Below are 24,058 nucleotides of genomic sequence, written 5' to 3'. Positions count from 1 at the left end.
GGAGAAAGTATCCTGCTATCGTGTTCTGGTCAGCCCAGGGAACCAGAGGAGCTCAAATTTCCCCTTTACTCCATCCCAGACTGGAAGAAGGAAACCTGTATCGACACTGGTAGCCTTAACAATACATGGTCAGCTGCCAAGAATCTGTGGCAATGACAGAGCTGTTGAGCAGACAGGGTTCTTTTCTTTCTAGAAATCCTAAAGAAGTGCTCAAAAGCAAAATGGTAATCACCAGTAGAGGCTAAAGTGCCCTCTTTTTGCCCCAAAGAGTCTTCGCTACTTTGCTACAGTGCCCCAAAAGTCCATCATCATGCAGTCCTTCTTTTTCAGGGAAGGAGTGTAGTTGCCAGGAAATTACTGTTAAAATGTTAACTATTGGGGTGCCTGGGTGGCTCAGTCAATTAAGTGTCCGACTTCAGCTCGGGTCATGATCTCTCGCTTTCCATGTGTTCAAGCCCCGCATCAGGCTCTGTGCTGACAGCTCGGAGCCTGGAACCTGCTTCAGATTCTGTGTCTCCCTCTCTCTCTGGCCCTCCCTTTCTCACACTCTGTCTCTCTCTCTCTCTCTCAAAAATGAATAAATGCTAAAAAATATTTAAATGCTAACTATTTATCATGAAAGGGTTAACTGATCAGTTAGTATGATAGTTGGAGTTTCTGAGATAAAAGAGAGGCTGACCTACAAATCTTTAAGAGAATGAGAGGCAGAGAGAAGTGGCTAATAAATGCCAGGCATATACATACCATGTCCATTAACCTCCGAAGTCAGTAAAGCCTGCACCATTTTACAGATCAGGAAACTGAGTTTCAAAAGATTACATAACTGACAAGAGAAAGGTAAGGATCCCAAGAATAGGAGGAGAGAGTAGGCAAGGTGGGGTTCCACAGTGAGGTGTCCTCATTATGGCGAGGTGTGGGAGGCAGGACTGGGACACCTGGTTCCCAGATGAGGTTCATGGAAATAAAGAAAAGACAAAAACCAAACCAAAACAAAAAAACCCAAAAAACAAACAACAACAAAACAAAACAAAACCAACAGCTGGTTAACCGACTGTGATGCTCAACCACCATTTTTGTACCCCTCTGGTCCAGACATGCTCCAAGCTTCCCGAATATGAGCACATTTCTTAAGGAAAATCCCCCTTTACATTATATAACACAAAGAAAGTTAAATTCGTTTGGAGATATACCTAGCAATGACCATTATCTTGGTGTATTAGTGCCTCACACATGGTCATTAAGGTTCTCCAATCATCTTTTAATTTCAGTGAACACTGAAGAACACTGTAATAATTATTCTTACAATAATTCTTTTGATTGCCCAAGCAGGGCAGAGACATTCCTACTGAGTGAGAAACTGAGTGACTAGCCTACGACAGAACTAGAACAAAGCCACGTGTCTTACCTCAAAGGTCCGTGTTCTTACCCTGGCACTTCCTTCCCCCAACTCAACATGCTTCTGCTTTTACTATCTCCTCTTCATTTATCCCATTATGAAACAAGAAAGGCCAAATTCTCAAGAGATCAACCACAAGGAGAACAGGGGTAATTTCGAAATAAGTTGTAAGACTCCTCACTTAGTGGCTCTGTACAAGCCTTCTGTGACTCACCTGCTGGGAGAAGGGTAACCCATGCTGTTCATAGAAGTTAAGCAAGATAAACATTCCTCTGATCTCTACAGGAAAGTAAAATTCACTTATCAAGTTACTTACTCTGTTCTAGGCTCCTTTCTAGGCCCTGTGCAGATATTAACTCATTCAATCCTTACAACCTCACAACAGGAGTACATATGTAATTATGTGCGTTGTACCCAAGAGACTGAGGCAGAGTGGTAAAGGAACTTGTCCAGTCTCCTACGTAAGAAAATGGCAGAGTTGAGGTCTGAGTCCAGACTATCTGGCTCCAGAATTCACGCTCTTAATCCATACAATATAGCAATAGGGCAAAAACACACAATGTATAAAGACAGTCCCCGTTTTCCTAGAAAGCGCCATTTTGGACTAATGGGAAAAGTCTGGAAGGAAGCTTAGAGGTTCTAAATACTTTTGGAGTTTCTATTATATGCAGGCACCAAGCTAGTGATGGGAATACTGTGTTCACAACAGTGCCCGGGTGCCTACAGTGTTCTGCGTGGACATGTCAATGTAGCAGCTGAACCGGATGGTTCTAACCACTTCTGTAAAGCTCGAATCCACAGTCCTGCTCCCAATTTAGGGCTGTGTTAGCGCACACATCTTTCCTGGCCCAGCTGCCTTGGGGAAGAAAGAAAACAGACTCCTGAGCACAGGTCTCATCACATTTTTCATTTAAATATGTTCCAATCGATGTGTCCTTCCTCCAACTCTCAATGACACTGGTTGAATCACAAGAAATTCTGTGTAACCAGTGGAAACTATTTTCATTACTTTTTAGTCACAACACAAATATTATACTGTTTGAAAGTTTTCCACTGTATTACCCTTCATCTGGCAGAAACAGACTGTTTTCTTCATCATGACTAATTCACAAATGACCAAACTGAAAAGTAGTTATGCTTGTTTCACTCCTTAGAAGCTGATACAGGGGAGGGATATGTTTCTTTTTATTCATGCCAAATATTTGGTAGGACCCAACACTGAGATTATTTTTCAGCCACCAGATGACATTTTCTTTCCCTTCAACTAGGCCAGGAATATAAATCCTGTGTATTCTACCAAAAGTATTTGGATCAACTACTGAGTAATACCAAACACTGCATTCTCCAAAATGCTGTCACCTAAATAGAAGCCGAGATTCCTATCCTTCTTAAGCACGTGCACACATGCGCACAGGCGCATGGACACACACACACACACACACACACTCTTTGAGTGGTAAGAATGGCTCCTTTAGGATTAGCCTTGAAAATTTACCAAGTGTTATCTTACAGGTTGAAAAAATCAAGATGATCCCCTGGATTCCTTGACAAAGCCATTTTATTCTTAGAGGGAAAAGTCTGATTCCAGTCTTGAATGCAATAATAATCTGTTACTTTGATCTCTCAATGAAAGTTTCCCTTGTAAATTTCTACAATTAGACCCAGCCATCATCCAGTGAATACCATCTGCCCTGACCCATGAACGCGTGGCTCACCATGGTACTTCAGTCCACAACACTGACCTTTCCCCCACGTTAACACATCTAGAAACTATTGTTGGCTCATGTGCTCTCTTTAAGGCCTTCAACCAGAGAGAATTAGGCAAGTGTCAATATGAAAGAGAATCTCTATCCAGTTAGACCGTACCTTGTCCTCCAGTCCCCACTGTATGAATAATCGGGATAATTCATCAGAACACTACTGGCATAGTAGCATTTGTAAATGTCTCTCCTTTTGTGGTTTTCCTACACTAGGTCACCTGTCAGCGTGGCCTAGATTTGCCAGAGGGCCAAGACCCATTTTTCTTATTCTAATGGTTGGAGGTTGGGGACAATCTTATAAAAATTGCAAAATTGCATTTTGCTTATCTCATCCTCTATTAAAAGCACTCCACAAGCAGTGACTTTTTTCCCCCTAAGATCTGGCCTGTTGGTTGGCATTTTGTAATAAATTCCATTACAAGTTCTAAACCTTCCCAAGGACCCATGAATTCAATAGGTACGCATACATCAGTGTGATGTCAAGCACATTTTCCCTCATGACTTGCAACAGTTCTTTCAATGTAGGAGTCTTTTTTATGCCATTTCCAAGTGTCTTTTAAGCATGACAACCTAAAATAGCAACTCTTTTTAAAAGCTAACAACCTGTATTTTGAAACCAATAACCTGACCACAGGAACTCTCAAGCATATACCTCTTAATAAATCCCCATGGATTTGGTTCCTCAAATATTTGAACATTTAGAAAAATAAATAAACTTGGTCATTAGTCATGCAGGTACTGGAGAGCTGGTAATATTCCTACTAATAAGATTAAGAAACTAGTGGGGTTCCAGATGCTACAAAATATTCTGGATAGCTCCATAAACGTCATCATTTTTACACCCAGCCCATTAAAACAACTACAGTATCTAGTCGTCTCATATCCACATCGTAACTTAAAATGAATGTGACAGATTTCTTATGAGAAAAGTAACAGCACACAAGAGGTATCATGACAAAAGCTATTTTTATGACTCCATACATACCGAAGATATTAATATCACTCTTCCTATGCAAAAACAATATATGACACCCCAGACTGCATGTCATTTGGACCAGGAAGATTGTCATTATCCTTATCCTGCCTAACCCCCCCGAAAATAAAACCCAGAAACAAACCAAAAAGGAAATTCTTAACGTAAGATATTTCATTCACATTTTCCTAAGATCCTTTAAAGGAATAGAAATGACAGACACGTAAGACTCATTTAAAATAAAACTCTAGGGGCGCCTGGGTGGCTCAGTCGGTTAAGCATCCGACTTCAGCTCAGGTCACGATCTCACGGTCCGTGAGTTTGAGCCCGGCGTCAGGCTCTGGGCTCATGGCTGGGAGACTGGAGCCTGCTTCCGATTCTGTGTCTCCCTCTCTCTCTGCCCCTCCCCTATTCATGCTCTGTCTCTTTCTGTCCCCAAAATAAATAAACGTTAAAAAAAAAATTAAAAATAAATAAATAAATAAAATAAAACTCTAAGCCTGCTTTGGATTCTGTGTCTCCCTCTCTCTCTTTGCCCCTCCCCCAGGCACATTCTGTCTCTCTCTCTCTCTCTCTCAAAAATAAATAAACATAAACAAATTAAAAAAAAAAAAACAATAAAACTCTAGAGTGACACCTGTCTGGCTCAGTCAGTAGATCGTGCAATTTTTTATCGGGATAGTGAGTTTGAGCCCCATGTTGGGGGTAGAGTTTTTAAAAACAAACAAACAAACAACAAACAAACAAAGAACTCTAGGATTTCTATGGCTTTGTACCTTGACTTTTGTATATAGTATCCTATCAATTCTGTTTCTACAATCGGTATAGTTCGTAACTCTACTACTCTTTTCTTGCTGTCATAGAAACGGGAGGGCAGACACAAGATAAAACCAGTGATCGCATGATGAATTTCCTATCTCTTTCTTACTATGAAATGACCAGTACAGATTCAACAGCTTTCCTTTTAATATTATATAAATTAGGTGGAACTCCATCAATTCAGGAGTTTGAAAATTCTCCTTAATATTGAGGAAGCAATACTTGAAAATCTTCAAGGCTTGATTGAATTATAAAATTAATTGTTTGCTTTTTGGCAAGGCCAGGATTACATATGCGAAATAACTCACAGTTATACAGGAAATATGAGACAGTAAATTAGTGAACCAAAGGAAATAGGTTTAAATTGGGTATTACTATACAAACCTCTTATGACAAGACAGGCCACATGAAACATGGCTTAATGCATGAACTCTCCGGTAGAATCAGAAAAATAATCACCACTAGGACTCGCACATGAATAGTACTCTTCTACTTACAAATCACTTTGAGATACAGTCTTACATCTGATCACTACAAAAAAACAAGTCCTTTGAAATCAGCACTATTATAATCCTCACCATACAGATGAAGAAGCGGGTCTGCAGGACGATGCAGAGCTGAAGGGTTTAAGAGCCATTATATTAAATTACATATCCTTTGTTTCAATCACGAGAGGTAGAGTCATATTTTTCTGTAATAATGTTACCTATGTCTACAAAAGACATAGAAAATGGTTTTCTACCGTCTACAAAATACATACAAAAGTGACAGAACCTTACTTCCAAATACTTTATTTCTGTATTATCTGTGAGTCCAATGGCACACTCAGAAAATCGGCTCTTTTTGCCAAAGACAAAATATCTTCACATAGAACCTCCATAGATGCATTTGGAGTGGTCTTGGTTGACCCAGTGGAGATGTGACGATTTAGGCTTTTCATCACCTAAAGATGTTTCTAGTTCAGGTTGTTAGTGATGGATATTGTTGGTTCCATTTTTGATTATCTTCTATCTTTCTAAGATAACCCATTTGTATTTAAATGAGGGAAACCAGTGTTACTTTTAACATTTACAAATTGCTACTCACCGTAAGAGTTTAAAAACTTCAATGAAGTTTCTAAACCTATCCATCCAACTCAAGTTATGCATAGTCATTGGCCAAATCTATTCAGTGAGTGAGACATGGGGGGAAAAAAATGCCAGTTGGCTACAATATTCTCCACGTATGGGCAGAGAAGAGTAGGTGTAGCCATGTGTCACTTTGGTTTTCTGCCATGTAAATATTGAAAACAGATCCACTGAACAGCAGACCCTCCCGCCTATCCTTTACTTGCTTTGATAAAGATCCTCTTCTGGAAGAAGCCCTGACTTCTGGATGTCTATTCAAGTGCCACGTGTTGCACTACTTTGTTTTGAGGGCTGTTTTATGCTAAGATTCTTACATGTGTCAACCCATCTCCTTTTCAACTCCAGTATCTTCGCTGAGATTTAGAGTCAAGAGTCATCTAGTAAGTTACTTACAAATACCAGACACATCCATACTCTCCACCTAGGATGTTTGACATTTCACGTTGTTTTGCGAGAGAAGTCCTCTCTGTTTTTGTGTTTCTTTTCTAAAGTCATGTTAAGTACTGAGGTCTGGATATTACAGAAGATCTGAACCAAGTCAGTCACAAAAGGCGGGAGCTGGGGGGTGGGGGTCATTCAGTGTATTTGTTTAAATAGCATACACTTTGGAGTCAGATGAAACTGGAGCCATCCCAGTGTCATCACTTCCTGGTTGGGTGGCCCTGGTGACAGAAGTAACTGCTGGGAGGTTATTTGGGCATAACCATGACAATTCATCTTTATCAGACTTCTGTAATGATTGAATTCCGTAGGGCAGCACAGAGTCTACAAAACTGTAATTCTCAAAAAATGACGTGTCTCTTTCCTTTTAAGGAGTGCATGTGCTTTAGATGCTTCTGCGCGTCTGATTTTATGTAAGAAAATATAGATTAAAGCATATTGATTTATGACGTATCTTTATATTGAACAGTGTTATAACAGTCTTGGAAAAGTAAAACAAGAGCCCCAGGCTCTAGGCTTTTCAATTGCCTCTAGGTCTCTGGGATTCAAGAGCTTTGTCTCCTCACTCGGGGTTCTGTTACAACCCATTGATTTTTCCTCACAGTATAAAATTTCCTTTGTTTAATTTCATTGGGTTGTTTCCCCTGGGTCATTCTGACCAATTATGTTCCTTGTTGTTTATACCGTTCAACCATCAAGAGACTTCATTTTGAAGAATATGATGCAATCATGTGATGGCATTTTCTCCTGTTAGTGAACTGCTGTTGCCTGAAGAATGTTCTAAAGAACAGGAAAATAACTGATGCCCATTGAGCATCATCGTCTTCATGACATGAAACAAATTAGAGATCATGTATCTAGAGTAAAAAAGAAAAGACTAGAGCAGTGGGTCAAGCTGGAACCAGCTATAGGTACCTGTGTTTCACGCCTATCTACTCTCCCCCTCTCTCCGCGACATTATACCATCTCACGTGATCTTCAGAACAAGTCTATGAGTGGCTGTTATGAACCTCAGTTAACAGAGCTGGGGACTGCACTTCTAGAAAATCAAACAACCTGCGTTAGGTCCTCAAACCCAAGGGGTGATAGAGACTGCACTCAAACTTGGTCTTCTCAGTACACGCTGCCAGACATCCTCCCTGTCAAATACAGGAATCATGAAAAAACTTAACTTTGTTTTATATAACATTCCAATTACTTTGGGTTTGAATTTGAGAAGTGTCTAAGTCTATGTGACACAAAATATTCTTTTGAAAACCTGAGTGAGTCAGGTGGGTTATTCAGAAGCCAACCAAGTGTATAGTGAACTTCCAGAAGAAAATGGCATCCTCATGAACACTCTTCCCCATTAGTTGTTCCAGGGCTGCCAAACATTCCATTTCAGAAACTGCTTGCATTTAGCCCAAGGCTTTACTCACAGTTTGAAAATGCAGCAACTTCTTACTAGACATGTCTCCGGAGGCAAGGGAAACAAAAGCAAAAATGTAAATACTTTCAAAAAAGTAACCTTTAGTACTGATGGCAGTTATATTCACTGTGGTCAGAATGAGTTTCCAGCTCATCTTGAGACTAGTTTTATCGGTAGGAGCTTGAGGACAGAAAAAAAAAAATACGGTGAGTAAAATGTCCCATAGAAGTCAGGATGGGGAGCTCTGGAAGTTTCGGGGCACTAAAGGAGGACAACAAGAAAATGCAAAGGCAATCATAATAATGACCAAACCGATGTCTTAATTTTACCAAAGGCCCAGACTGTCTAAAGAACTAATGATTCTCAGGGCTACATTATCACACATCTTAATATAAGGGAGATTTACCATTCCACTTGGGAAGGCTTCTGGTATGATTCTATTTTGTCTCACCCTTACATTTTCATTATAAACCAAACAGTCATTCTGCGACTTGATTGGACATCAGCAATGTCATCTGCTGTAATAATGGAGGGAGGATTTGCACGTGGGCGAGACTCATGCATTAGGATGCCTTGATGTCTACCTGCCAGGGTTCTGGGAGCGTTCTAGTAGAATCCCAGCACTCATGCTGCACTGTTCACAATCTAACAGATGGCACCATCAAGCAAGTGTCCCTGGTTGTCAGTGTCTTTGAAAATGAGGGCAAAGAAATGCAGACTATTTTAAGTTGGCTGGAAGAATGCATGTCCTTATTCCTTACTGTATGTTGACGATGGCTGACAAATTTCTAGCAGATATAATCTCACAGAACATTCAGGGTAGCTTTTTACAACAACATAAACTGAGACTGTAAGATACCTTGATAAATAGCTCCTTTCCCGCCCCCCCCCACCCCAGGCTGGGGTCTCCCCTCTCCAGATATGTGCCCAGCTCTCTGTCACCATCAAGCAGCCAGGGGAGAATGACAGACTGCTCGGCAGATAGTTTTGGAAGCTGCGAGGAGGTGTTTAAAAGTTGTGTTCGTATCATGGGGTGGCGGAACACAAACATGTTCTATAGCATGCAACGTCATTTTCAGAGGCAAAAAAGAGAGACAGAGAGAGAAAGAGAGAGAGAAGAAAATAGATACCCTGCTGCTGAAAGGTAATGGGAACATTTTTAGTGTTCCACGCACTGACAGTGAGCCGTTAACAAGGTAAAATTAACAAATATTGGTGCAATTTGGAGCCTGCATTTTCTGTTTGGGGAATTATGATAATGTGACAAGGTTATCGTTATAATTAGGAGAGTAATTAAAGTAACGGAGTAATTGCTCTTCTGCATTTTTTTTCTTAGTCAAAAAGATCTTAATTGTAGGGAAAAAAGAAAAGAATACTCTTCATTTTTTTTTTTTTTTTAAGAAAGGCAGACTGCCACATGCAGCGCCTCATCTGGATGTGTCTGGAGTCTTGGAAGCTTGACTACCCTACGTTCTCCTACAAATGGACCTTGAGAGCTTGTTTGGAGGTTCTAGCAGGGGAGCGCAGCTACTCGTATACCCTTGACTGAAGAATGGTCCTCCTCTATCGGGGAAGGTCGTCCTCTTCGACTGAGTGCGCAGCTTCGGGAGGGACGCACATGGAGTGGTGAGGGAGGAAGGGGACACCCGCCTAGCCAGCCAGATCAGCCGAATCAACCCTGGTGATCAATGGGTGACAGATGTCGCAGCCAGATCGCCCTCACATCTTCTGCATTTTTTTTTTTATTTCTCACAAGCATCGCAGAATCCAAAATCAAGCAGCCTAGTCACATTGGCACATATAGCATCTTTCAACTTTCTGCTTATGAGCAACATTTTCTTTTTTAGCCGTTACAAATTCCTTGTCGCACAGAATGGATGCTACATGGGAAGACTGTCTTTAGGAGGAGGCGGTCCTTTGCTGTATGACATCACTTCTAATTTTTATAGGTTAAGGGATTTTTCTGCTCATTACTTCCTGATTCTGGACCAGTTTCCGTTAGTTATATGGTCACACTGTCACCCCGGTACACATGAGGAAAATCAAAACTGCTCCTCCCAGGTGGGTATACGCCTCCCAGGTAGTAAATAAGTAATAATTTATAAACAAACAAACAAACAAGCCAACAAACAAACGGACCTACCCATCCCTGAAGAGTCAGAGGTAGAACAGGCAAGGTCTGTCTGTCAGAAATACTTTGAAGTACGGAAATAAGCCTGAAGCAGTAAGAGGTTTGTTTGAGTTCCTGGCAGGAGAAGGAAGCCGACCTGGCAGAACTGTGAGAAAGTCAACATTTTTGCTCAAATCCTATGGGCTTCCTGAAACAGATAAAAAGTCTTGCCAATTTCACATGAAGTCATAGTGACCAAGCAGGTGCACTGACTACCGCTAACTACTTGTGCATCATTAGTGACCAATGATTAAGGAAAGCCACCGACTAAATGCTGTTGACGTGGGGGATCCTGGGTACTGGAACCCTGGAATCTAACCCAGAACCCACCATCCACCCTCAGGATGGGAAGGGCAGTGCCGACTCGGTTCCAGGGGTGAGTCCAGGAAAGTTGCTGGAGGGAAACTGAACCATGTGACCTTTTGCAAGGGACACCATTTCTGGAAAGCCTCCCTTTCCTTATCTGAAAAAATAATGATCCTACTCATCTATCTTGTTGAACTGCTACGAGGTAAAAATGAAATAAAATGTAAACGAGCTTTATAAAGGGCCTTATGTATCCCATATACATGTATATATACACATATCGCCTATCACATACAGTCCTTACTACAAGCAACTGTGGTTTGGCTCCGTGACTCCCTTCCCTCTGGACAGTGAGAACAGTGCATTCAGAGAACATCTAAACTATTTGGTAACAAAAGAATTCACACTCATTTTGATGTCCATTTAGTCCCAAATTGATCACCTACTGCTCCTGATAGACCTTTCACTGCTTATCTGCTTAGGTAATTCCTTCCTCAAAGACCAGCGCAAAGGTCACTTCCTTCTGGAGCCTTCTCAGGATCCCACAGGGGAAATGAGGCTCATTTTTACTTGGCTGTCAAGCCGCTGCATACACCCTGCTAACCACCACAATGATATTTCCTCACGTATCTTTCCACCCCCAGGCCACGAGTAATTTGAGAGACAGAGGCTCAGTCTTCTGCCCCTCGGCACCCCTAAGCTGAGCATGTGTTCAAAGAATACGTATCGACTAGGCTGAGTAACAAATTCTTCAGCATGAGTAACGATGACAGTTATAAGTGTATGTATATACGCATGCATACATGTGTAGAGATATAGATCTATACGTATGTATATGCTTATATGTTCCATATCTAGATCTAGGACTATATTTTAAATACAGGTTTCTTTGATTAGGACACTAAACTCTTCGGAAGCCACTAGCCACCCACACTGCCAAACCTGGAGAAGACCATGGAGCTAGCCAGCTCCTTTATTTTGGGAAACGTTATTTCCTGGAAGTTATTACCTGCTCTGGCAATAGCAATATCATAGCAATTACTCTAAAGACACATTGTGTCCTACACGCATGATACAAAAGCATTCCCAAAACGAAATGTTGATCTCTGAAGGAATCACATAGGGGGAAGACCCCGGTGAATAAACATCTCGATGCTGATGTTACGGCTGCTGTTCGTCTGAGCAACTGTGTCTTCCCCTCTCCTCTCCGATGTGATTTTAAACTGAAAGCATTAGGTAGCGAGAAGCACTGTAATTAAAGCTTCAAACAGAAAATGATTGAAGAAACACTGAAAGAGACGTCTCCTTTGAAAGTGCATTTCAATTCTCCCCATGTCTCCAGAAGAAAAATGCTTCTGACAGTCTATATTTTACCACTGTTTCACTTAATAATGCATATCGACATTTATCCAGGAACATTGGCCATTGCTTTGCTTCTCATTAAAATCAGCTAAGCACCTCCCTGTGACTCTGATTCTCCCCCCACAACCTATCCACTTTGTTTTCTCGGTTTGTTTTCATTTACTTGTTTTTTTTTTTTTTTAAATTAATTTTGAAGCAAGGATAAATGTTGCAGGGTGGAAACGCAAATCCCCTGGTAAAGCAGACTATAACTCTGGGGGCAAATGAGAGCCCTCTGCCTCTGGTTTTGTTTACCAAATGACAATTTCATAACCCAGATGAAAACACATACGTGCGCAGGACGTAAGTATTCCAAGAGCAAACAGACCACACAGAGGGTTCCTTATTCTTATGACCTATGCTTAGAACATCATAAGAAACACTTTTTAGAGATGCCCGTTACCTGCTTTACATCCTAAAAAGGGTCCCAGATTAACTATCGGTGCAATCACCATTTTCTTTCTAATATGACATGGTCCTTTACAAAAAGCAGTTGTGAGAAGTGTCTTTTTTTGTTTGCTTTTGTTTTTATAATCTCTGGGCCTGTGTAGGTACCTCATGTGGTCTGTCTCCTTTCGAAAAATCTGGGTATTCCATTCACAAACTTTAATATTCACACTATAAATGTAGGGAAAAAGCAGTTCAAGCAGATTTGTTCATCACTTCATTCAACACTTGGTTAGGAGCCGTGGATGTTTTACAAAACAAATATGCTATGCACTCTGGTCTCAAGGTATCTGCAAACTAATAATGTAGCTATCTAATTAAAAAAAAAGCTTTAAAAGAGAACACTATAAATTAGTCATAACTTTAGCTTCCAGTTGAGTAACGGGGCCTATGTTTTTTTAGGTTTATCACTCAGAAAGCAAGAAACGTTCACAAAGTCGTTTACTAGTTGATGACAAACGGGACAGAAATTGTGCTAGAAAAGCACTCTTTATAGTTAATAGAAATAGCTAATACATGACGTGCACAGACTACCTGCCACGCTGGTTCTGAGCAGACTGCACCATCAACTCATTAAATCTTCTCAACAACTTTATAAGGTAGATAATATCTCTGTGCTGTAGATAAGAAAACTCAGGTGCAGAGACACGATAACTTGTCTAGAGCAACTGAGCACCAAGGAAGAGATGGGATGTGAACCCGAGGAGTCTGGCTCTAGGACCAGCTTACCCATTTTCTACAACTCTTTCCAGGTACAGTTGTACCCCTGCAGGGAAAAGCGTGTGCAGAATCACTGGGTTGAAACTAGGTTCCTTCCAAGGAATGTGTGGTTCTCAGGCCAAGCTCAAGCTACAATTCCATTTTCCAAGTTAAAACCTTTTCCCAAATGAATGTTATCACCTGTTTTTGTTGTTGTTGTTTTGTTTTGTTTTGTTTGTGTTTTATGAATAAAGTCCCACTGGGTGTTGGGATGCAGGATAGAACTTGTCAAAAGGTAAGGTGAATATCTCAAATAAAGCTCCTACCAATGAGATGACGGTGCCCTGCACATACTCCCATGTGCTTAATTTTCAACAGCCCAGTGGGGCATTCTCTCAAACTTGTAAATACTGCAGATAAAATTTATACAATTATCTCTAGAATACCAAACTTTCAAGACATTTTAAATGTCCAGACTGCACAGCCTGGTACTCATGCTTTGATTTAATTTTAAGAGAATCATCTGGATATTCCAGTTAAAACCATCTTAAGATCTTAAAAGTATAAAATATCTACATTCATAAGACTGAATGTATCAACTTCACAGCAAATTTCTTACTTACATCCCTTCTACCCATACTGTATTACCATCTCACTGCTAGAAAATAGAAACATGTATACATTTGAATGCTCATTTTCTTCCTCTAATCATTAAAAGTTATAACAGTTATTTGTTTTCTAGTTTTCACTATTTGGTTTTCTTCCCATTTTCTTTTCTCATTGCCAGATTCGTTTTAAGATTTTTACATAGAGGAGAAATACTTCCATGGCCGATCTGTGCATAATCTTACAGGAATCTGGGCATATTCTGATACAGTGACTACTGCCTCTCTGAAGGCCCAGCAAGATTATGAGGGCTTCCAGCCTCCTTCAGCCCCTTGTATCAGGATCTGAATCGACTGTAAAATTTGATGTGAAAAGCCTTCAGTACCTTGCCACCTGTAAATTTCCTAATTCTACCTTTCAATAAAGACAGCTTTTGCATGAAGAATGATATCAAATTTCTAACTTGCAAGTGTCTAAGGACCAAAATTACATTACCAGAATGATACCTCTCTCCATTAGGCAGGCATTATTAGATGATGTCATAGGTCTTTAATTCATATCAGTGCCTTCTGCGGGGTGTGATGTATACCCAGGGGGTGAGGGCGTGTGAGGCTGGCTCATGACAGAGTGCCATCTCTGACTCTCATTCAGCAAGCCGCCTTTAGGGGAGAAGAACCTTAGGATCACCTTACCAGCATCCTGTCATGATACCGTTCTGTTCTAACCAGGCCAAATTTATTGAAATTCACAGCAGCAGCTCTCTGTTTTTACATTCAGAAAGAAATGGCTACAAAAACATAACCCCAACACTCCGTAACACTACACTCCTACTGACAACGCTAACTACTTTGGTCAAAGTCAATGAAATAAATTTTACAAACAATGGATCAAGAAGAAATATCCCAATATGAAGAGGGAGGGATTCTCAGCTCTATTAAGTGAGTTGAAGTCATTGTCAGCTTTAATTGGAATGTCAGCTTTCAGTTAAGGGGGGGGGGGGTGGACCATTCAAAATAAGCATTCAAGCGGCAAAGATGTGGTCTGATAGGACCTAGAGTTATATGTATGCCACTGGCCAGCTTCGAAAAAAAAAAATGAACATGTTGTACATCCTGGACCATATTTCTTTTTTTTCTAATTGTGAAGTTTCTTTATTTTGAGAAAGAGAGAGAGAGAACACACGGGCAGGGGAGGGGCAGAGAGAGAGAGAGAGAGAGAGAGAGAGAGAATCCCAAGCGGCTGCATACTCACGACATGGGGCTTGAACCCACAAACCATGAGATCATGGCCTGAGCCTAAACCAAGAGTCGGACCTTTAACCAACTGAGCCACTCAGGTGCCTCCTGGACTGTATTTCTTTTCTTTTTTATACTTTTTTTTTAATGTTTATTTATTTTTGAGAGAGAGAGAGAGAGAGAGAGAGAGAGCATGAGCGGGGGAGGGGCAGAGAGAGAGAGGGAGACACAGAAACTGAAGCAGGCTCCAGGCTCTGAGCTGTCAGCACAGAACCTGACGCGGGGCTCGAACTCACAAGCTGCGAGATCATGACCTGAGCCGAAGTCAGACGCTCAACCGACTGAGCCACCCAGGCGCCCCACCTGGACTGTGTTTCTTAGCTCGACTAATATTTCAGGGAATGAAGCACATAATACTTCCATTCTGTAGAAAGAGTATTTGCAGCCTGTGACCACTCACTGACAAATGCTTGTCTTCTGCAGTATTTTTTTAAAAATTTTTTTGTAAGATGACCGTTTACTAAATCCCTCAAGACCACTAAACTGGTACTTGGAACTTTCTGGTATTTGGGACTTTTATAAATAGCTGCTGATTGCTGGCCCAGTCATGCATCCTTTTTAAACTTACATATACGTAGTGTCTTGCAGAGCATAATGAAGTCCTTTAATAAATAAGTTAAGTGCTTTGAAAAATAAAATAAAATGTGTTCCCCTTTCTTCTACCTGAGAATAGAAAGAGAAGTGAAGCTTGACTTTCTGCCCTAGATGGGATTTTCTTTCCAATTTAAACTTCAAACTCATGTTAAAAAGTATATGCCTTACCCTACAAACTAATGAACATAAAGCTGAATCTATTCTGTTTGTACAGTAATTTGGATAACGGTGTCAAGCACACAGAGCTGAGTTTCACTGTACTCCAAAAGTCATCTGTTATGCTATTTCTTCAATAACACAAAAAGGCTCTGTCATTTTCCAAAATCACAGTGAAGAAACACCACCACCAACAAAATTATTTATGATCGCCTATTGGAGGGAACTTGAAATCTTCCCCTTCCCCCCCCCCCCCTTTATCTTTCCTTCTCTCCTCCTCTGATTCCTTCTTTTCTTTCCACAAATATGTGTTGAATCGCTAACTTTTTTACCTGATCAGTATGGAACTGGGGATAAAATATGACATAGACAGCTGTCGTTCCAAGGAGTTCAACAAGGAAAAAGAACCCATACATGATCCCAGTAGTATCACCGAGAGAAGGAGAAAGAAAAAGGGGGGGCATGTGGAATATTGGGGGCAAGCATTTAAAAGTTGGCCACTACTAAATACTCTGTTTGCATTCTAAGGAAATTTGATCATCACATTCTGTCCTGATCGCATGTTTCTTGGCCAATAAACTTTTATACCGCATTATCCATTGCATCCTTTTCCTCTGTCTGAAGGCTGCGAAGGAGAGCGGGTGTGCATTTCATAACAATGACTAAGGCAGACACTCGTACGACCTTACTTGAAGCAAAAAAAAAGAGCCAACAGGTGGAAGGTGGCTGCTCTCTAAGTATTCTCAGCCTTATTTGCGGTGTGTGTTGAGCCTGAAAGTCTTTAATTTGCAAAACTCCCATAGTTAAAAATAAACGTGAGAGTCACATCTTGAACCTGGCATCAAAAAATGCCATTACCTCTGCAGTCTTCTGAAACTAGATCTGGGAGGTGAGGCTGGTAAATTTCCAGAAACTTAATGCATGGCAGAAATGTCAGATACAAGAGAGACCTGACTTGTTAGTTACAGCAGTTTAGGCCTCTTTCTGGAAGGATTACTGGAATAGCTCCCTCACACCAAAGGTTCCATAATCAGCCTTCCAAATCCTGCCTTAAGCCAAAAGGTCCCCATGTCTTACCTGTCTGCACCAGGAAACTCCATGCTCTGACAATCATCAGCATTAGCATTGTCAAACATTTACTGAGCTCCTAGAGGGAGCTAGAGGGACTCTATCTCTCTTTGAAGAAGCCTGTGAGATGTTCTTCTGTGATCATCTGCCCTTGGTAGCTTTGAAGGGCATGACCTAAGCTGCTGGGTGCGTAATGAGGGGACACATTAATGTCTGCTGCTCTTTCAAAACATCAGAGAAACTTACCATATCATTTTTTTTTAATAAGCCATGCTGGAAAACTTGTTAATATTTATAGAGCACATAACTGCACCAGGTACTATGCTAAACACTCTCCACGTATGACCTCGTTTCATCCTAAGGCAACTCTTTAAGGAGGTTTTGATTTAAAGGCTCTTGCCACTGCACTGATGAGAAAAGTGAGGCTTATTTGGATTACGTACCTTGCCAAGGTGCCAAAGCTGTGAAGCAGGGAAGGCAGCTACAAGCCCAAGCAGACAAAATTCAGAGCCAAGCTCCGAATCTCTAATGCTAGCTCCCCAGATTCTGATAATTACACAATTACTGGAACTTGCCAGTGGAGAACAGATGAAGAAACTGAGGTCCAAGAAGGTTGAGCAATCTGACAGACATCAAAGATTTTTTTAGGGCAGAACTAAAACTCAGACCTTCTGCCCACCAACTGAACGATTTTCTGGGTATCTCACACTGCCAATCCAATTCAATCCACGGCATCAACTGTTTATAGGATGACTATAGGTACACAAAACACAGGGACATGCCCTTCAGCATTTCATTTTTCTCTCCGGGATTCTCTGAGAAAGGGATAATTATACATGCCCTACCTACTGCAGGAGACCAGAAAGCAAAACCAAAACGAAAGCTTTAAGGAATAAAAGAAACTTGAGTTACAAAAATGAAAAGGATTATGAAGAATGAGTCCCATATTCAAGTTTCCCACTTCATACCATTATTTCCCTCCAGCAACAATTAAATTAAATCTTCAGGTATACCAGTAAGGCCCACTGCGATCTTAACTAAAATGAATCTTTTAGACATTTCAGGGCAGAACCTCTCTACATATTCATCCATCCCATGCATCTATCCATCCATCTTAGGATACAGTGGTGATTAGCCCAACACATAAAACTAACAGCAATATACTAAGATCCCATTATGTATGATACTTTTCATCTCTTACATCATTTAATAATAACTCTAAAAAATATTAATGTGTGCAGTTTACAGAAGAGACTTGGATAAAATGTATACTTTGCCCCAAAGGTCACAGTTAGTTAATAGTAGAGCTGGGATTCAAACTCAGGCTCACCTAATTCCAACAATGAACGACCACACAGTACCTGAGGTTCCCTCTATGTGGGGTCATTCTTGGATATGCCCGTGACCACAGAGAACTGCCCTTCCCATCCATTCCCATTAAACAAGACCAGTGGAGGTGACACCGGAACCACTGCTGCTGTCACTTGGGCTCTACAGAGTTAAATGATGGAACAACATGAAAAAAACAAACATTTCACATTTTTATCCATTCCCAATAATCATCCCTTGGGGAAGGGTAAGAGCTACTGCACACAGAAAAAGAAATTCTTGGAGGTTATCCCTACCAGTGACTTGCTGGGGTGTTTCTTAAGCTTCTGTCTCTCTGACCCCATTTCCTAACTTTTCCAAATAATCCTATTCTTTTTTTTTTTTTAACTTTCTGTTAGTTTTTTTAATGTTTGTTGATTGATTGATTGATTGATTGATTTAGAGTGCAGCTCTGCATGTGAGTGGGGAGGGGCAGAAAGAGGGAGGGAGAGAGAGAGAGAGAGAGAGAGAGAGAGAATCCCAAGCAAGCTCCATACAGTCAGTGCAGAGCCCCACGGGGGGCTAGATCTCCCTACCATGAGATCATGACCTGAGCTGAAATCAAGAGTCGGACGCTTAACAGACTGAGCTGCCCAGGCGCCCCACCCCATCCTATTCTTTATATCACTTCAACTGCGGTCTGAGGGTCATATTCACACATTTCACAGATACCAACTCCCACTTCTCCATCTGCAACGTGCTCTTAATTTTTGTTTTCATTTTGAAGTTGTACTTAAATTTTAGCGAGTTAACCTACAGGTCAATATGAGTTTCAGGAGTAGAATTCAGTGATTCAGCACCCAGTGCTCATCACAACAAGTACCCTCCTTCGTACCGGCACCCATCCAGCCCATCCCCCACTCCCCCTCATTCTGTCAACCCTGTTTGTTCTCTATCATTAACAGTTTCTTATGGTTTGCGTCCATCTCTTCTGTTCCCTCCCTGCCCCCTCCCCCTATGTTCATCTGTTTTGTTCTTAAATTCTACATATGAGTGAAATCATATGGTATTTCTTTCTCTGGTTGACTTATTTCACTTAGCACAATACGTTCTAGCCCATCCACGTCATTGCAAATGGCAAGGTTTCATTCTTCTTGAATGCTGAGTAACATGCTCTTAATTTTGAAGAGAGAAGTTCTGGGAAAAGGGTGGAGTCAGATTCAAACTCAAACTACCAGTTAAATGAAATTAGAGATTTCCTCTGGATCTCATTATTTACTAATCTCTCCACCACTTAAAGACAAAGAATTATCTGAATACTTTTTTTTTTTTTCAGGAATATATTTGCTATCCATTTTCATAGAAATTATGTGAATGACTGAGAAATACAGAAACACGGAACAGGAGGGGCAATGGCAATTCAGCTTCTTTCCATGCTTATCATGAAAAGACCAAACTTAAGCTAAAACCATCAAGATAATTATTCTTGTTATTTTCATCACTAACAAAGGGAATGCTATCGATAGTTTTCCCATAAACCCCTTCCAGATTTACAGAATATTTTACATAAGGAGATCAATATCTCCATACAAAGAAAAGCATAATCAAGGGTAAGTTCCAGTATCTGTTTGTTAAAAGTAAAAACAAACAAACAAACAAAAAACCAAAACCAAAAACAAAAACATTCATGTTGTATAGTGTAGATCTTTCTTTATCTTCTAACACTGTGTTTCCAGACTATGGATAAGCCTTTAAACTGAAATCTAAGTAAAGGCTAACAGGACCCTGATTTTTCCCCAAAAAGGAGTCAATAAATATAATTTTGCATAGCTGTGATGTGTTCATATGAAAAACACCTTCATAATGGTAGTGTGACACTAATATTATGCAGAGAAAGAAAAAAAAATATTCATTATTCAGTTATAATTACATTGGTCATTCAGGCTAAATGAACTGTGTCTCTATCACATCGTATTTTCCACAGTGTGGTCTGCAATGAAATTATTTACTTAATTTGCCTTGTTTGCTTCTCTCTTTGTCATGGCTTCCATTTTGTTGTTTACCTGTTTCCTAATAGACATTCCCTAGGGTTCTCGAACGGTTCATGTTCATTCTTAGAAGCTCTTACTTGAGAATTTCACCTAGTGGTGAACATTCACAGCACTGTCCCCAAAGAATATATTATGACTGTTGCTATTTTCATGTTTGTAGTGACAAGCTGAAATTTAATAGAAAAATTCCTTTTTTGCCTGTTGATAAGCCAGACTCCTCTGCAGGCAGTTGTTTTTAAGAGCACTTTCTTTGGATAATTCCTTTCTAATAATCCAGGGTACCCACTGCTTTTGAGGCGATGAGACTGCTGGAAAGATTTTTTCCCATAAAAATAAGTGATTTTAAGAGTTTTTCAGCAGTGAGTATCCTAACTGAGACAGAGTAATGGCTATTTCTGGGGTATTGTATCCTCTTCTGGACCCTAGAAATAAATAGTGATATGGAGAAACTGAGTAGGAGGAACTGTGTCCCTACAGAGATCCTTTGGGGAAAAGTGACACAGGACTGAAGAATTGTCTTGTCCATGTAGGAAAAAAATTGCCATTTATAAGCCACAGAATTCATATTATTTCTAGTCAGAGGGCAAAGGGGAAGAGCGCTAATGCTGACTAGTACTTGATATGTATCAAGCATCACGAATCGATTTGCCATGGTGATCCTATGAGAGGCATGCATATTATTTTTCCTCTATTTAAACACTGAGAAAGTAGACCCAAAAGATGAAAGAAAGAAAGAAAAAAAGAAAGAAAGAAAGAAAGAAAGAAGAAAGGAAGGAAGGAAGGAAGGAAGGAAGGAAGGAAGGAAGGAAGGAAGGAAAAGAAAGAACGAACAAGCTCTAGTTACCCTAGTTGGCTGAGGCAGGACCAGGATTCAAATCTGAATCCAAACGTCATGGCCTTGCATTACCCCCAACCCTATGTCTTTATGCAGCTCCCTTGTAAAAAGAACACAGTTATAGAGATAATAAAAAGCATGTGATTGCTGTATTTTTTCAAAACATCCAGATGCCGTCAAAGATTCCAGCAAGCTGAAGTCTATGGTTTTGCAATAACGCAAACATCTCTTTCAGTATAAACTACCACACCACTAATTTTGGCTATCAAGCCTCAGTTATAAGAATCCAATTCAACATAATCAAGTTCTAATGCCTCTGATTATGTCTATTTGCTCTTGCCTCAAGGCCTGGAAAGACTACAGGTTTCGCAAATATAAACAGAGGGTTCATGATGTTGTTGGAATGTTCTACCTTCCTGTTTTCAAAGCAAGAGTACACTGCTTTGACAAAAAATTCCACTAAGGGAACAAAGGGAGCTTATTCCATTATATAACTTTAAAACTCAAAAATGTAAGAGTTATCTGTGCAAACTTTGTCACTATTAATTTTTTCCATATTTAAAATCTGATGGGAAGCAGTATAGAGGGAGACACGGACTTGTGCCGTGTGCAAATTTCACAGCAGTGGTTGGGGTCAGTTACCTGAGTTCAGTTTAGCTCCTCAAACATTTATTGGGCATGATCTTTGCGCTAGATGAGCTCACAGATAGTGGAGACAAAGCACTTGGTAAAAATGTACACCACAGTAAGACTACCATAAAGATAAAAGTAAGGCCATACTCTAAATTTAGTTCAGAAGAGAAGATAAACTTTCCTTGGGAAGATTAGGGAGAGCTACAGAAGGAACAGCCTTGAGTATCAAGCTAAGAAGTTTAGGCTTGACCTTGTAAATAATGAAAAGTAATGTCATCAGCCCTGGAATGAGGAAGACTAAGGTAACTAGGGTGGGAAGGTCAGGGTAGGAAAGACATGCGGGGGCCACAAGGGAACCAAAGTGAAAGGGGAAGATGGACAGCATTTTTAAAAGATGCATAAAACTAGAGATAGAACAGTTGAAAATGAAATAAAAGGAGTAATCAAATATGGCTCAAAATCGTGGCTCTAGACAGCATAACTTGCTTAACAAAGAAATATGAATTAAGTTCTCTGTTGGGACTCAGTTGCGAACAACGAGCTCATGCTGACACATACCCACCCTGAAGTCCAGGAGAAAACCAATCGGGTCAGCACTCAGAGTGGAGAGGGAAGAGTGACACGGGGTCACAGGCTGATCTGTTCCAGAAGCATATGCTCCAGACAAACCAGGCAGTCACTACTGGCAGGGGTGACGCTAGTATGTTTAGGTTTCTTTCACGTGGCCTGATCATCTCTCGGTTGGGTTGCAAACTGTAGATAGCAAATATTTTGGCTCTGCCCAATTCAGCCAAATTCAGACTGCTGCAGAAAGAAACACCACAGAATTCCCCGAAGGGCCAAACAGAACTGGTGTTTTCGTGTGGTATGGAGCTTGGCTGGCCATGGGGCCATTCACTAAACTGCTCCCGTGCCTGGGCAGATCCTGCTTTCATAACTCCATCAATGAGCTCATCTAGATTAACTCAGGTCACTGACAACACGGCCTTGCTAATACTCAGTGTGATTCAAGAATACTGACTCAAGTGTGCCACTCATCCAGAGCTGCCTCATGACAGATAGTAGGCATACGGTGACAGAAGAACCCAGAAACACCAGGAGACAGCTAGGCCCTGTCTAAAGGGGAACGAAGGAATTAAGGAGTGGAAATTAAAGAATTAAGGCAGCATGGATAATATTCACATGGACCTGGGAAGGACAGTTATTTGGAAGGTCTTCACTACGATCCCTGAATTCAGAAAACACAATTTTGCTATAGGCAGAGATCAGTGCATCGGTACAAAATGCACAAAGGGAGAGATGGCCAAATGTCATTCAACAGGGTGAAGACTCTCAAGCGCATCCTGCGCTTATTTTCAAATCATCAGTGTAGAGCAGCCCTTTCCAGCCCATCTCTGTCTCGTTTTTTCACCCAATATAGTCTACCGGCTGAGCAATTACATAGATCTAGAAAAGGAGAGAATCTGACCTATTTATAACACAGTCAATTCTCCACTATTTCCAGGCTCTCTCAGGGGCCACTGGCTTTACGCTATTATCTGCCCTCTGGTCATTCTATTGTCCATTATCACCTCCACAGGGAAAAGGAGGTGACTCTCAAATCAATTCATTTAACTATTTATTATTAGTGCTGGTAAATAAAAGAATGGAAAGTGTTCTCTGTAAAACATGTACCCCACAATCAAGCATTTATCTATAGACTTTCATTAATACAGAAAATGGGATGAGAGTTGCCATACTTTATTTTCAAACTAGCAAGTCTTCACTCTTCCCATTTTACAGAAATACCTTGAGAAACCCAACAACCATTTTCACTCAAACAACAGGCAAAGAGCAAAGAATGATTTCTTAAATAGTTACCCATTAAAAAAAAATCATATACAGAAAGTTACATCACAGATTCCCTACTGGACAATGAGTCATCACCTCTGAATTTGATTTTTAAGGCATGGAAAAAACCAAATTTAATGTTGATTTTGGAAATTACCCAGTGCTCACCTATCCTATAAAGATAACAGCTACGAAATAAGTTAAACAACCTAAGGCAATTTTCTCTACTCTAGTTTCTTGTGATGTCAAACTGGGTTATTAGCAGTATTACTCAACAGAACGTATTTATAGGGTTTCATGAAGATTTCAGTGTGATAATATAAATGAACTTCATAAGCATACTCTAAATAAGCCTCGTCTATGATCCATACTTTTATATATTGCTGTTTATTATTATTATTATTATTATTATTATTATTATTATGGTGATGCCTAATCCCCTGATGACAATATGGCCTTGCTAATACGAAGTGTGATTCAAGAATGAGAAGAGCATATTGTTTCTAAACAGCCCCATAAGTTAACATTATAAGCTCTTCTAGGATGATGTTCGAAGCCTCTAGTATTAAAGCATAGTGGCTTATCAAAAACCAACTCAGGTGTCATTCTGTGTATTTCCTATTGGCACTGAAAGCACTGCCAGCATACAGACAGCCCCGAGGGAATCAAGGGTCAAGTTAAGGTGGGAGCATATCAAACTATGTTCCACCATCTTCCACCTATTTAGGCGTCAGA

At 40.4% G+C, this 24,058-nt stretch overlaps 1 protein-coding gene across 2 annotated transcripts in view; it reads right to left on the bottom strand.

Moving 5' to 3' along the window:
• The window catches only part of FLRT2 (fibronectin leucine rich transmembrane protein 2), a 102,420-nt gene that overhangs the window by 62,802 nt on the left and 15,560 nt on the right, over positions 1 to 24,058 (bottom strand). The gene's annotated exons all lie outside the window — the stretch shown is intronic.

This window comes from Neofelis nebulosa, chromosome 7, assembly GCF_028018385.1.
Source record: "Neofelis nebulosa isolate mNeoNeb1 chromosome 7, mNeoNeb1.pri, whole genome shotgun sequence".
Classification (NCBI taxonomy): domain Eukaryota; kingdom Metazoa; phylum Chordata; class Mammalia; order Carnivora; family Felidae; genus Neofelis; species Neofelis nebulosa.
The sequence above is the reverse complement of the archived record's forward strand: the minus strand, read 5'-3'. Positions and strand labels throughout refer to the sequence as shown.